This window comes from Ceratotherium simum, chromosome 9, assembly GCF_057802395.1.
Source record: "Ceratotherium simum simum isolate JZ-2026a chromosome 9, ASM5780239v1, whole genome shotgun sequence".
Taxonomy (NCBI): domain Eukaryota; kingdom Metazoa; phylum Chordata; class Mammalia; order Perissodactyla; family Rhinocerotidae; genus Ceratotherium; species Ceratotherium simum.
In genome coordinates this window covers 26,646,957-26,660,819 of record NC_141908.1, presented here as the reverse complement: position 1 = coordinate 26,660,819, position 13,863 = coordinate 26,646,957, and the positions used below count along the sequence as shown (strand labels likewise).

Below are 13,863 nucleotides of genomic sequence, written 5' to 3'. Positions count from 1 at the left end.
CGCTAAGCCATGGGGCCGGCCCTCTTCTTTTCTTAAACTATGATAAAATGTGGCATATGTTAGCATATCCTACTACATGATAACATGTAGTCTTGTGAGCATTATTATCATTTGATATTATCTTTTTAAAATAATTGCCAATTTGATAGGTAAAGAATGGTTTATCATTCTTTGAATTTAGGATTCTTTAAATTTAGGAAAAGGGAAAGAAGTTAAAAAAAAAAAAAAAACAGCTATGTGACTTTTCTGCTCTGTGAATAGCTGTTCACATCTCCTGCCCCTTTCCTATTCAGAACATATCATTTTATTTGTTTGTTTAATTCATTTTATTTATTTTGTATAACAAAACTAATACATAGTTTTTGAAAAATAATATACTAGTCAGGAGTATGTAGAGTAAGAAAGTAAAATCCTTCCCTGTTTCCTAGTCAAACTCCTTCATGATAACTATAATTAACAGATGGGTGTTCCTTCTGGATGTTTTTCTATCTATCTACCCATCTACCTATCTTTATATATTTTTTCGTTTTAAAGAAGAATGAGATAAAAAATATATAATATGCTACAATTTGCTTTTTCCCCCCTAACTCTATATCATGGGCATCTTTCCAAGTCAGTACATATAAAAATACCTCATCCTTTTAAAAAAAGTTGTTACATTTCATAGCATGAAAATACCTTAATTTATTTAACCATTCCTCTGCTGCTGGATTTTTAGGTTCTAATTCTTTGCTTTTACAGACAATGCTACAATGAACATCCTTGTATATACGGATTTGTGAGGTTTTTATGTATTAAGAAGCATAATGTTTCATTATTTTTGTTCTACGTATATTCTCCTAATTCTTTTGTTCCTTAATTTTATTTGTGTAACTTTTTATGTGGTCATAAACTCTTTTGGAATTTTGACCATTGTTTTTGTTATTATAAAATTCATCCATTTAAAGAGATCAGATAAGTATCATCAATGTTTTCTCCTAGTTTTTAAAATAATTTCATGTCCTCTAATTCATCTTAAATATATTTTAGTGTGTGAAATGTCATAGTAATGTAAATTAATTTTTTTCCAAAAGGCAGCTAATTTCCCCAATAACATTTGTTGAATAAATTGCCCATTCTCCATTGATTTGTGATGCTATATTTTTTGGGCAGTTTCCTACACTCACAGACATACACACCTGGAATATCTTACTTTGCTGATGATCTCTGTGTGTATACTGAACTAGCATTTTGCTGTTTAAATAATTTTTACTTCATTGATATCAGGGATATTTCTCTTATTTTTTTCTTTTTTAGATGGGAAAGAAAATTTTTAGATGAATTTTTTCAGATGAACAAAATGAACCTGAGAAAGATTGAATAATTTGATCAAAGCCACATAGTAAGTGGCAGAGCCTAGATTAAGATGCAGATTTTTGTTACTCTGGGATACAGATAGTCTTTCTACAAATAACTAAGATTCAAGAATTTTAAGTTTGAAATCAAGAGGCTTCTTAATGGTGAGGCCTGAGGCCTGAGGAAGACTTGGGAGAGAAGTCAGAGAGTCAGCAAGAAGTCTTTGGTGACATATTTTGATATTTTTCTTTTTTTTGTGAGGAAGATCAGCCCTGTGCTAACATCTGCCAATCCTCCTCTTTTTTTTTTTTGCTGAGGAAGACTGGCCCTGGGCTAACATCTGTGCCCATCTTCCTCCACTTTATATGGGACGCTGCCACAGCATGGCTTGCCAAGCGATGAGTCAGTGCGTGCCCGGTATCTGAACCGGCAAACCCCAGGCCACCACAGCAGAGTGCGCGCACTTAACCGCTTGTGCCACTGGGCCAGCCCCCATATTTTGATTTTTTAATCACCTAATTCACACCCAAGGATATATTTACAGAGATGAGAAGGGTGTTTGTATGTGGAAGAAAAATCAAATTAATACGTATTACCTTTTTCTCTAGATTTACTCAGGTTTTCAAACTTCTGAAAGCATTCATTTCTCATTGTGAATGGAAATGCACTATTGGTGAGATAGATTGAGAATTTCAGCTATGGTTTCCCTTAGGTGTTTTCTCTCAAGCTTTAAAATGGTTCTAGCCATCCACATTTGACCATGTCAGCAGTAAAAGAAGTCTTAATTTTTATTCCCTGAGCTCTGCTGATCTACCAATAACCGCTGGTAATATCACCATCCTGGGAAGACATTGCCCTGGATTTGGGGAGACAGGCTAGGAAATATGTTACATGTTAGGAGTATTTTTATAAAGGAGAAAAATATAAGACCATCGTTATGCTCTACCTGAATTTAAGGCAGTTAAGAAACTAGTATGTGCTTGTAGCATTTTATACAGAATATTGGAGGTTGCGCGTGGGTCAGCATTAATTAAGCCAAGCAGAACAAGGCACCTAATTATAAGATATTAGTGGGAAATATAAACCTTAAATATTTGCCTTGTGATGTTAGGTAAAACTAAAATGAATACTATCAATATGCAAAGTCAGAATTCTTCAACGTCTCTTTTCCTTTTCCTTTTCACATAGGTGAAGAGAACAGCCATTTCACTTCCCACTAAGGGCATCTACACCAAATCTTCAGCAGTTTTCTTGAAAATTGTCTCCTTGTTTAAAAGGTCCCAGAATAGCTGAAAGAGAATCAGTTGCAATTTGGGTATCATCATTCAATCGTCCATGCTTAATTTTACTTTCTGAGGAAAAATAAGTTTGAGATACTTTTTAGGGTGACTTGGCTTTAAGAGATACACTACACAACTAAAGAGCAGCAGGGTGAATGTGCCCAGCAGAGTGATGTGCTGCTAAACAGCAGCACGCAGGGACTGAAGGGGGTTGATTTGGAAAAAAGAATGGTTAGGAAAGCGATGATGACTGAATGCAAAAAGCCATGATACTGAAGAAAAAGTCAACTTTCCTCTTGTAAATCCAATTCCTGGAATTGGCCCAGAGACCGATTTCACCTCCATATGCAGAATTAGAGTTGTGAAAATAGACTAGGCTGCTTCAAAAGATTCATATTTATCATAGAAAATTTAGAAAATGCAGACAAGTCAAAATAGAAAATAAAAATCCCTCATAATTCCACCACTTAGATATTACTACTATTAATATTTGGTATAGATTTTTCCATATGCATACTGGAAAAGTACTGGGAGCGTCTATCAAGGCTATTAAATATTATGAGCATAAAGAGGCCATGAGTTTCCCATCAGGAAGTGTTCAGAGATGTTTGAGATTCCTGAATTAGATGGCAGGTTGAATGACCTTTAAAGTGTGGTTTGGGATCCCAGAATGATCACGAAAGAATGGACATTCTGGGAAAGTCAAACTATCATTTGAGACGAGGTGGGATAATATATAACAACTGAGGTTTCTTCTCCACCCTTCTTTGTACTTCTTGCCTTTCTCAAGATTCAGTGGAGGCCGCAGTGGAAGAAGGGATGATACAGCAGAAAAGCAAAGTGCTTTGGATTTCTGCAAGCTAAGGCATTTGAATGGCAAAGGACTGTACCTTTGAGTTTCAAAAGCCTAAGTGCCCAAGGACTGGGAGCTGCAGCTGTGGCCTAACTAGTGGATTGGAAGGTAAATGAAGAATCAGGCTACCCTGCAGCCAGCCTAGAGAAAGATTTTCTGGACTGGGAGGAGGAGAGTTAGGGAGAAGAGAGCTGAGGCTTTGTGAGGTCTCATGGAAGTGGCTCTGTCCCGAGCCTCCCTATCCCCCCTCCCTGGGTACACAGGCTGGTAGGAGGTTTGAGGATTATGAAGTCACACAGACCCTTAGTCTTCTCCTTGGGGAAAACCTAGGGATAAAGCAAGATTCTAGAGTTCTCCTTGTTCAATATATCAGGAATAGTTAAATAGAAATTACTGCGTGGTGTATCCAGGCAAAGGTAGCATAAGACAGCTTCCCAGAGATCTGCCTGAACAGTGGCTGAAACCCAGACTTGAGACTGGAAGCTGGAGATGATGACTGGAAACCAGAAGGGAATGAAGACCAGCCTGGACAGGTGACAAAAGCCAGACACTTTCTCCCCTCCTTATCTGCTTTATTATCTTTCTCCAGTAGAATGTAAATGTCTTGAGCACCAGGACTTCATCTGTTCTTGTTTAGTGCTGCATCCCTAGACCAAGGTTAGTGTTTGTCTCATACTACTATGTGCTCAATAAATATTTATTGAACTACTGTATAAATGGATGCTCTCCCTGCCTCCCACCAAATGCTTAGGCCATACGTAGCCCTCCAGAACTAGAAACAACCCAGGAAAAGGTCTAGAAGACTCTGAATTGACTAAATTTAAATCATTTAGAAGAATTGGCCATGAAAGAGAAATTAATTTTTATATGGTACAATAATTACGTTTCTCACACATTTGAGTTTCATACCTACTCTGAGATGAAGAGAAGAAATATTTCTTGAGAGCTTCTTAGGGGCCTGCAATTGTGCAAGGTTCCTTTCCTTCTCATATACTATCTAACAAGGGATTTCTAACATGTACCCAGTTTGAACAAAACTGGTGAGAGGAGTTTAGAATAGAAGGTAATTTTTTTCTTTTTTTTTGCTGAGGAAGATTAGCCCTGAGCTAACATCTGTGCCAATCTTCCTCTGCTTTATATGTGGGTCGCCGCCACAGCATGGTTGACGAGTGGTGTATGTCTGCGCCCAGGATCTGAACCCGTGAACCTGGGCCACTGAAGCAGAGTGCGCCCAACTTAACTACTATGCCGTGGGGCTGCCCCCTAGAAGGTAATTTTTATCTGGTATATACTATGCATGGTTGAAGTTAAAGATAGTGACACCATTTTTCTTGGCGACCTAAAATCTGACCATCAAATTCTATTTTAGGTAAAATGCTCAATGTAGCTGTAGAAATACAAGCCCCTTCAAAATGTATACAATGCTTTGCTCAATGATAGAAAGTATCTGTTTTGCTTTTACACATATAAATTTATAATCTGTACTGTGGTAGAGGAATAAATTGTGCCTATTTCTGCATATGTCCTTGCACCTATGGAGGTTGGGCTAACTCATGATCCTATCCTCCAGCACACACATCTGTAATCACCTGCTGTAATAAATTCTATGAGCAGGATGAAACGTCTCATTTTTAGGGACCACTATCAAACACTATATTGGGCTTCATAAAAGGTCTCCTGGTCTCCAGGCCACTAAGGGACTATTCCTATATTTATCAAGTTGATAATGATGGTGGCTGCTTTGGGTGCACAGATGGGCCACTCAGATTTCCTTTCAAGGAAGGACTTCCTGCCTGGCTGTGGGGAGTGAGGTTAGCAGATGGTGTCCAGCTGTATTCTTCTTCAAAGTTTGCCTCGTTGCAGTGAGCCACCTTGTCCGAGGGCACTGACTGAGCTGCTGCAGATATAAATGCGACCATTCCTGACCACTGTGGGACAACGGTGACCAGCTCTGTGTTCATGAAGCATTCCCCTCCACTCAAAATTCATGTTCTATCATCAACAAAACTGGGATAAAACCATCATGCTACATGTATAGTACTTTATATTTTCCAAGTTTGTTCTGGTCATTCTATAGCAGAGATTCTTAATCCAGGCTGCATGTTAATGTCATCTGTGGAGAATTCAAAACCATATCAACGTCTGGGACTCACGTACAGAGAATCTGTTGCAACTAGCCTCCAGTGAGGTCTGGGTACAATAAAAGCTCTGCATGTGATTCTCTTGTACCCAAGGAGAGAACCACTGCTCTAGGGAGAACCTGCAATCTGGACTTGCAGCATCTTGAATTATTGTTCTACATGTATTGACTCTGTGGTCTTCATAGGCCTTACCAGTTTTCTGAGTTTTCTAAACAAGATTCCTTGTTTAGAAAGTGAAGTTAATGGTAAAATTGACCTCATGAGTTGTATTGAAGGTTAAATAAAAAATATACACAAAAGTCCTTTGCAAATTATAGCAATGTTAATTTTTATTATATGTGATTACATTCACTTCTGTCAATTGTTATTTTATAAACAAGGAAAGGGAGATTAGGACTCATTGGTTTTCCCCTCTGGCTAGAGCTTTTAAGAAAGTAAAGGCATAGAATTTCTGATGAGTAGTCGGGGCTGAGGCTCAGGTCTCTGAGTTTCTGAAAAGCTTCACAGGCAAATCTGGCGTGCAGCTGGGTTTAAAGACTTTTTGGTTAAATAACCTGTCCAAAGGTCATACAGCCAATTAAATGAAAAAGCTGAGACTCAAATCTAGACCTTTCCTTGCCTCTCTCGAGTTTTATCTGCTATTATCCATGCTGAGTTTTCCTTCTTGCACATACATCTTATCATAATATTATGTTAGTCATAAAATATAATAATAGAGATAAAAGGGATTTTGAATTTAAAACATAGTATAAATGAAATGTGCTATGATTATTAAGTATTAAAATAATTACTCCTATCCCATTAGAACTAAACCATATGATTTGTGTGCTTTTTAGTGAGTAAGAGGTGAAACTGTAGGTAACATAAGATATCTTTAAGATTATATGAACCAAGCATAAATTAAACAAACTGACATCAAGGTTGAAATAATGTAAGCAAGCACAAACTAAAGCATTTCAGTGAATTCAAAATAGAGTAATGTACTGCTACTATACTATTGCTCTATCTTGAGCATGCCCACTTAATTTGGCATCATGAAGGCAAAGAATAGGATAAAGACAGAGAGAAGGATGAATAGAGACATGAAGATGATTTTAGTGTGATCCTGACCAGGCCATTCATATTTCTCAAATAGCCTGGAAACAATCTCATACTTATTGGAAGTTGTGACCTTTAAATATTCCTTCCTTGCAAAAAGACAAATATTCTAGAAGCTGGGTGTTAGCTTGTGGAGTCATCTGTCCTGCCTGCTCTTCGATTGGAGGCTACTGCAGGGACAGTGGGAACTGTAGATGAGCAAATGTCTTACTTATTCTTTACATTTGCAGACTTTAGGGTAAGCTTTCCTTGACAGTTCCCTGATTTCTTTAACATAGCAAATCTTCAATCAGTCTAGATATGTTAAAATGTGATTTTTACAGTGAATTGATCTGACTTGAGTACTTGAGTTGAAATGTGTATTTTTCCCCCTCTAAAGCTGACTTGTAGGGGAAAAAAAATCAGATATTCTATGTTATACTTTGCCTTAGTGACAAGATGTTTGGGGGAAATCATCCAAGCTTGAAATAAAATCTTTATTGAAAGTAATTCTACATTCATGCCAGTCAGATACATTGTAGGATTAGACCAGCTATCCCAGGGGAAAACGACGGTATTTGCACCAGGCAGAGTTGATTATTTGGACCTCCTGTCAGTTCTTAACTTCCTGACAATGGCTGAAGCATTCACGGCTGCTACAACTCTGTTTTCATCTGTATTTTGAGAGAAAGTTAATACACTTTACCTTAACTACGCTAAATGTACTGGAAAATAACCCAGTCATAAGATACACCCCGCCTATCAAGTGATATCTGTATGTAGAGAGCATTTAGCTGTGCATTTTAAGGAAACAAATACAAGCAGCAAATGACTGAAAGATATTGTCATTATTTCTTCTGCTTGAACTTTTAAATTTTCCTGGCAAAGCCTCCTGTGTACTGTCTTAAAACCAATGTGTATACATAATCATGGAGCCAAGTAAATGGCTTTCATTGTAAATTCCCTTCAAATGGCAGAGTGGCCTTTTTTATTATTATTATTAGAATAATTCGGTTATCAATGTTATTTGGTGTCAAAAAGGAAGACTCAAGTGTGCCAGGTGCCATTTGGTTCCACTTAGAGAATCAACAACAGCTTAGGACGTCGCTTTTGAAAGAGTCATACAATCGTTTTTTGGATGTAATTAACACTGTAACTAAAGAAGAGAGAAAAAGCCATAAGTTCTAATTTAGATTTATATTTTGATTCATTGTGAAGACAACACATTGTTGTAGTTCTAGAGGAAAGGAAAAGACATGACCCCCATAGATGCTTGAGAATAACCACATTCATTTAAAAATTCAGAACTTAATTTTATGTCTTATCTTTTGGTTGCATATTCTAAAATTCATTGCTCTCACGTCACCGAAGGATGGAAGGAAGAAGGTGAAGTGGCCCATGACTCAAGTTTAAAGACAGAAATGATAGTCTAGTCTTGTGTTGCAGAAAATGACAACATACTCCCCTAGACAAAGCAGTCTCAAGGTAAAAAGAATACATGTTCTAAGAACCTTATTTCCTTCCTGAGAAATGCGTTGGTTAAAAATATTAAGTTAAAACTTAAGTTTAAAAAACTTTGTTTTTAGGTTAAAAAAGATCATGAATGTCCTTCAGTGGGTGAATGGATAAACAAACTGGGACATCCACACAATGGAGTATTATTCTACAATAAAAAGGAATGGGCTACCAAACCACGAAAAGACGTGGAGGAATCTTAAATGTATATTGCTAAGTGAAAGAGGCCAGTCTGAAAAGCCTATCTATTGCATGATAACAAGTATCTGACATTCTGGAAAAGGAAAAACTATGCAAAAAAAAAGATTAGTGGTTGCCAGGAGTTAGGGGAGAGGGAGGGATGAATCGGCGGAGCATGGAGTATTTTTAGGGCAGTGAAACTATTCTGCATGATACTGTAATGGTGGGTACATGTCATTATACATTTGTCAAAATCCATAGAATGTACAACACCAAGAGTGAACCAGAATGTAAACTGAGGACTTAAGTTAATAATATGTGTCAATATTGGCTCATCAATTGCAACAAATGTACCACACTAATGCAATATGTTAATAATAGGGGAAATTATGTGTGTATGTGTGTGTTTGTGTATGAGTGATGAGGAGAGAGAGTACATGAGAACTTTCTGTACTCTCTGCTCAGTTTTCTGTAAACCAAAATTTGTTCTGAAAAATAAAATCTATTAATTAAAAAAAGTAAACAAACAAAAAAAATATAATAAAAGCAGATTGCATACATTCAGAGCCCAGAGGTCAATTTCCCTGTCATCTATCCTTATGGCCACACACATTTGAATTGCTTTGTACTGCCTGTCAGTCACCATATCCAAAACCATATTTAATCCTGTCTCTACCAGAAAGCCTTTAAGAATTGTATTTTGATCACTTCGTTACTTGCTTTCTTGGCATTTAAACATTCAGATTGTATTACATTGTTGTTGACATGTTTTATTTTTATCTCTAAGTTATTTCATGCACATATGTTTTATCTCCCTCAATTAGATTTCAAAATCTTTGAATTTAGGTGGTGTGATATCTTCAGCTTTACTCCTATTTTTGTTTGCAGTAGAAAGTTTGGGCATCGTATACCTTCTTGTTATTGCAAATAGTTTTTACTTTATGGGTGGCTGGCAGGCTAAGTTTTTCCTCATCTGGATGACTTTTTGCTCTAGAACAAAGGGAGCTGAACTGAACAGAAATGAGGTACTCCCCAATATTTTACTATCTACAGTCAGAACAAAGCTGTCCACAGATACTATTCTTAACTGTTTTTTCTTAAGTCCTAGAAGCAGAGCCAACTTCATCAGTGAAGACACTGAGCCCTTTTCCATGTCATTCCTCTCTCCCTTTCTCCTGTCTTCTCTTTTTATTTTCTTTGAAACAAATTACAGGGGATGACTGGAGAATATAATTTGGAAATACAACAATCTACTGTAACATTTGGATGTATTTTTTTGGAAAAGGGAATTCACTAAGTGCAAAATATCATCTTTGGATGCTCCATTTTCAAAGGTTTTATGAGTTAGTGTGAAATTACTTTAGGTTGAGGTGTCAAAAATAGAATGCAGGAGTTATGAGGTTTGTGTTGAAAAGTCTTGGTTCCTTAGAGATAACGTTTATATTATCCAAATGAGAAAGAATCCATTTCACTGGCCTATAGAATTGTGTAGAGATCCATGAGGTCTACTGACCTAGAATACCACAGGCACCTGGAGAGAAAGGTGATTCAGTAAGGAAGGCGTAGTCTCATTAGTGCACACCAGTTTTAATAACTGGTTGGAAGATCAACTTGTACAAGGAAACAGAAAGCCTGGTTTTCTCTCTTGATTCTACTTTTCTACTGCATGTAGAACTTTGGGTGTTCACTTAGCCTGTCTCAGTCTCAGCTTCCTCATTTGCAAAATCAGACAGTTGGGCTAGAGTATTTCTAATTTCTTGTGCTCTAAATCCTATTGTTGAACAATTTAACACTAAAAAAAAAAATTTGAACACTTTTTTCCCCTCAAACTTGAAATAATTTGTAAGGAAAGTTGAAAAGCTTAAAACACATTGCAAACATGGTCATTAATTGCAAAATAAGGGAACCCTGAAATGTAACGGTTTTGTAGTAATATCTTGCATATATACGTATATACTTTAAATATATATTTATGCATGCTTTATATATTATAGAAAGGGTACATAGGTATATCTTTACTATAAGATATACATTTATTTATTAAATAAAGAATGAAACAGAAAGGCAGACACTGGGGATTTTTAAAGAAACAGACATGAACCTCCTGTTCTCTTGGAAGCATAAGGGTGTGTCTGTAGTCTGCATTTTTGTTTTCATAACACCTATAAAAGAATGGTGGCGATGGACCAGGAGACCCACTCCAGCAAAGGATTGACACACAGGTTTGCTTTACCTGGCTGTGGTGGCTGTCTGCTCTCTGGGGAGCGACTCTGAAACTGAAGCTGCAGTGTGAAAGGGAGATATAATCAACCAATAACGTCTCCATGGGATTTGGAAGGGAGAATGATGGCATCTGTGCCAGGAATGTGCCATTCAGTGGAAAAACAATTTCCAAAGGAAATCAGATACATCTACAGAAGTAATACAAGGTATTCCTGGATGAGAAGGAATCCGGGAACTTGAGAGGCAAGCTGCTGGAGGGATTTGAACCAAGTTGCCCTTAACTGAGAATAGAAAAAAAGGGAAAATTATAGCTGGAGAGAGGTGTCAAAGCAGACAAATAGTGAACTTAGAAATATATTAGAACTAATTTACAAAGATAATTATTTAAAGCAGATTTAAAGAAATACATGCAAAGAGATATGTATTGGCTATTCTTTCAGATTAGCACATATATACCTGCTTCATTTTTAAAAAGCAACTGCATGATATTTATGATGTGTATTTTTTAAACCCAGTTTCCAATGGATGTATATCTCCCCCCCATTTTTTGTTGATTTTATAATCACCAAAAGATCAGGCCCTTCTGTGGTTGTATATGCATGTGGAATAAAGAGTCATAGAAAGGAAAAAGACAGTCTCTCAATGGTTAAAAAGATCTATTAATGTCAGTTGTTAAGTGGTAATTTTATTTCAATAGCAATAATAGAGAAAGGGAAGATGTACAAGGCTGCTGAATAGAAGAGGGTCAACGGATTCTATTTATTTTGTGTTTATACGTTTTCACTCTTGTATGGCGCCTCATTGCAATGCCTTATCTAGAAGGATTACTAATATAACAACACTCCTGATTTATAGAAGCCCAATTAGGTTAAACAGTTTGATTCATTTCAATTGGACAAAAAGAAAAATCTCTTGTTGAATCTGAATTCTTGCTTTGCAACGAACACAAACCCACACTCATTATTACCTATGGTGCTTTTCTCTATGGATGAAGTGCTTCGCAGCCAAGTAGCGGTAGTCACCAGCTGATGACCATAAGGAAAGGCAAACACTGTCAGTAGAGTAACATCCTTAGCCAAGTGTTTATGTTGGATACATATACAATACATAACGGTTCTTAACTAATGTTACAAAGTTGGCCTCCCCGTTTCTCCTTTTGTATTATTTCTTGCCACCCATGTGTTAAGCTAGATTTTCTCAGGACCTAAGCCCCACCCTAGAAGTAAGTTCTGCTTCTTTGCAAGCTGGATTTATTCTTTCCAGCTTCCAAGTGAATATCATACATCAAATAACTGTGAGTTAGTTATAAATACAATTGTGGTGATGTGACTGTTAATGCAGTTTCCAGAGGTGGTTAATTTATGTACGGAGAATATCTTAAACAATGAAATGATCTGGATAATTTGGTATTTTTTAATGCTGTCCTTTATAATCTTTTGTTTATATTTTCTTTCTTAATCTATTGGTTCATATTATTCTCAATAAAGTTTTTTTTTTCCTGCAGGCAGGGAGAACATCTAAATCTTTCTATTAAGAACTTTATTTTCTTTGTTCTCCTTGCTCCAACTTACCCTGTTTTAAATTTCTCTAACCTACGATCTGGAATTTTCTCATCAGTTGGCTAAAATAGTGTTTTACTGGCTTTCTTCTGACCAGATATTCTCTTGATATGTTCACTACCAAGCTGAAAGATCTGGGAACCACTAGGATGGAGGACCAAGGCATCGGTACATTAGGAGTGAGGTGAAGCCCGCTAGATCAGACAGAAGCTGGGGTAGCCCAGAACGTGGCTCTAGGGGCAGAGGAGGCTACACGAAAGGATCAATACTGAAGAGATCACAAGAAACTAAGCAACACAGGCTGTTAAAGCAGCTTTTAAAAGGCTATAGCGGGGAGATGAACAATATTGCAGGAACAACATGGCGACTGTCTAAATCAATATGACGCCATCAGCAGGAATGTCCCGACTCATGACCAAGGTATCAGGCCCTCCAGGAGAGGTCTCTGCCTCTGCTTTTTAAACCTCAGGTGCCATCTGGCGAGCCATCCTCTATTTGATAAAGAAGCTAACGTTTGTTCAGTTCTTGCCTTGTGCCACTCAAGTGTTATTATCTTATTTTCCCTGACAACAGCTTTATGAGATAAGTACTATTATTATTCCCATTTTAAAGATGGGGAACTTGAGGCTTAACGACATTGCCCGGTGCCCCACAGAAATGGTTGTGCCAAGATTTAAACCCAGGTCAGCTGGGTGCAGAATATGACTTCTTCTTATATTGTTATCTCTCTGTCCTTTTTATACCTCCTTGGTTTCTCTGTTTGCTATTCTTTTCCCTCAGTCCTGGGTCTCTTTCGTTCCCAATCAGATAGCCCTTGTCTCTATACCCAGAGTTCTGAGCCAGCCTGTCTCCCTCCCTCCCCCGGTCCCAGCTCACTTAACCCCAGCCTGGGTGAGAGCCCCAGGCCCCTTGCTTTCCTGGCAGGAGAATAAAGACAGCTGGCAGTGAGAAAAGTCTGTGAAGGAGAATATGAGCACAGTCGTGGTTATGGCTCTGCTGTCTGAGAACTCCCTCTGTCAGGGAACCGCGTTGGCTTCCCACACTTGCTACATGGACAGATGTTTTCAATTATTATCACTGACAAGCCTCCAGGCCAGGTTCCTTTCTGATTGGCTGTTACTGGACTCAGAAGGGAATAAAGGAAACTGAGGCTAGGACACAAAACACCTCAGTCATCGCTTTAATCATGTTTCTCCAAAGCAACTGGTTGAGTTGGACAGTTCACCCAGAATTGGAATCCTTTTGTAAACACAGACTCAATTTCCTTTTAAACCTTTCTTTCATTCTGGTTTCAATTTTTCCGCCCATAGTTCTTCTGACACTATAAGAGAGTGAGACATTTGTCACTTCTTTACCAATTCTTTCCTTTTGTTGCTCTTCCAGAATTTTGGGTAAATGTCAGAATATAGTGGGAGTTATGATTTAGTGAAATTTAACTTGATACTACTAGATTGGCATTGCATAAATTACCTAGGTTTGATCTGGAAGTACAGATATCATCCAATGTTTCTATATATAGTAACCTAGGGAATATTCCACCCTAGGTGAGAAGCCACTTCTCAGGTAAGTTTTGCACCCACCACAGGGTTTGCTGGGAGCTATCTGACACATCCCTCCTGCATTATTAGCATTGCTGTCTATCTTCTTAGATAATAATCGCATCAGCCATAATTACCCTGAGTTCCTTTCCTTACCATCTC

The 13,863-nt window shown here is 37.6% G+C and overlaps 1 protein-coding gene and 1 long non-coding RNA gene across 9 annotated transcripts in view; one reads left to right on the top strand and one right to left on the bottom strand.

Moving 5' to 3' along the window:
* Nucleotides 1-9,061, top strand: part of LOC147916252 (uncharacterized) — a 49,133-nt gene extending 40,072 nt beyond the window's left edge. For 4 of the 7 annotated variants that reach the window (XR_015553179.1, XR_015553184.1, XR_015553182.1 and 1 more), the window contains 2 exons: nucleotides 2,524-4,738; nucleotides 5,332-9,061. This is a non-coding gene — a long non-coding RNA (uncharacterized LOC147916252). The remainder of the gene's footprint in view (nucleotides 1-2,523; nucleotides 4,739-5,331) is intronic. The other 3 variants (XR_015553185.1, XR_015553183.1, XR_015553181.1) reach the window with 3 other exon arrangements.
* Nucleotides 1-13,863, bottom strand: part of ARHGAP15 (Rho GTPase activating protein 15) — a 590,073-nt gene that overhangs the window by 9,236 nt on the left and 566,974 nt on the right. The window lies entirely within an intron of this gene.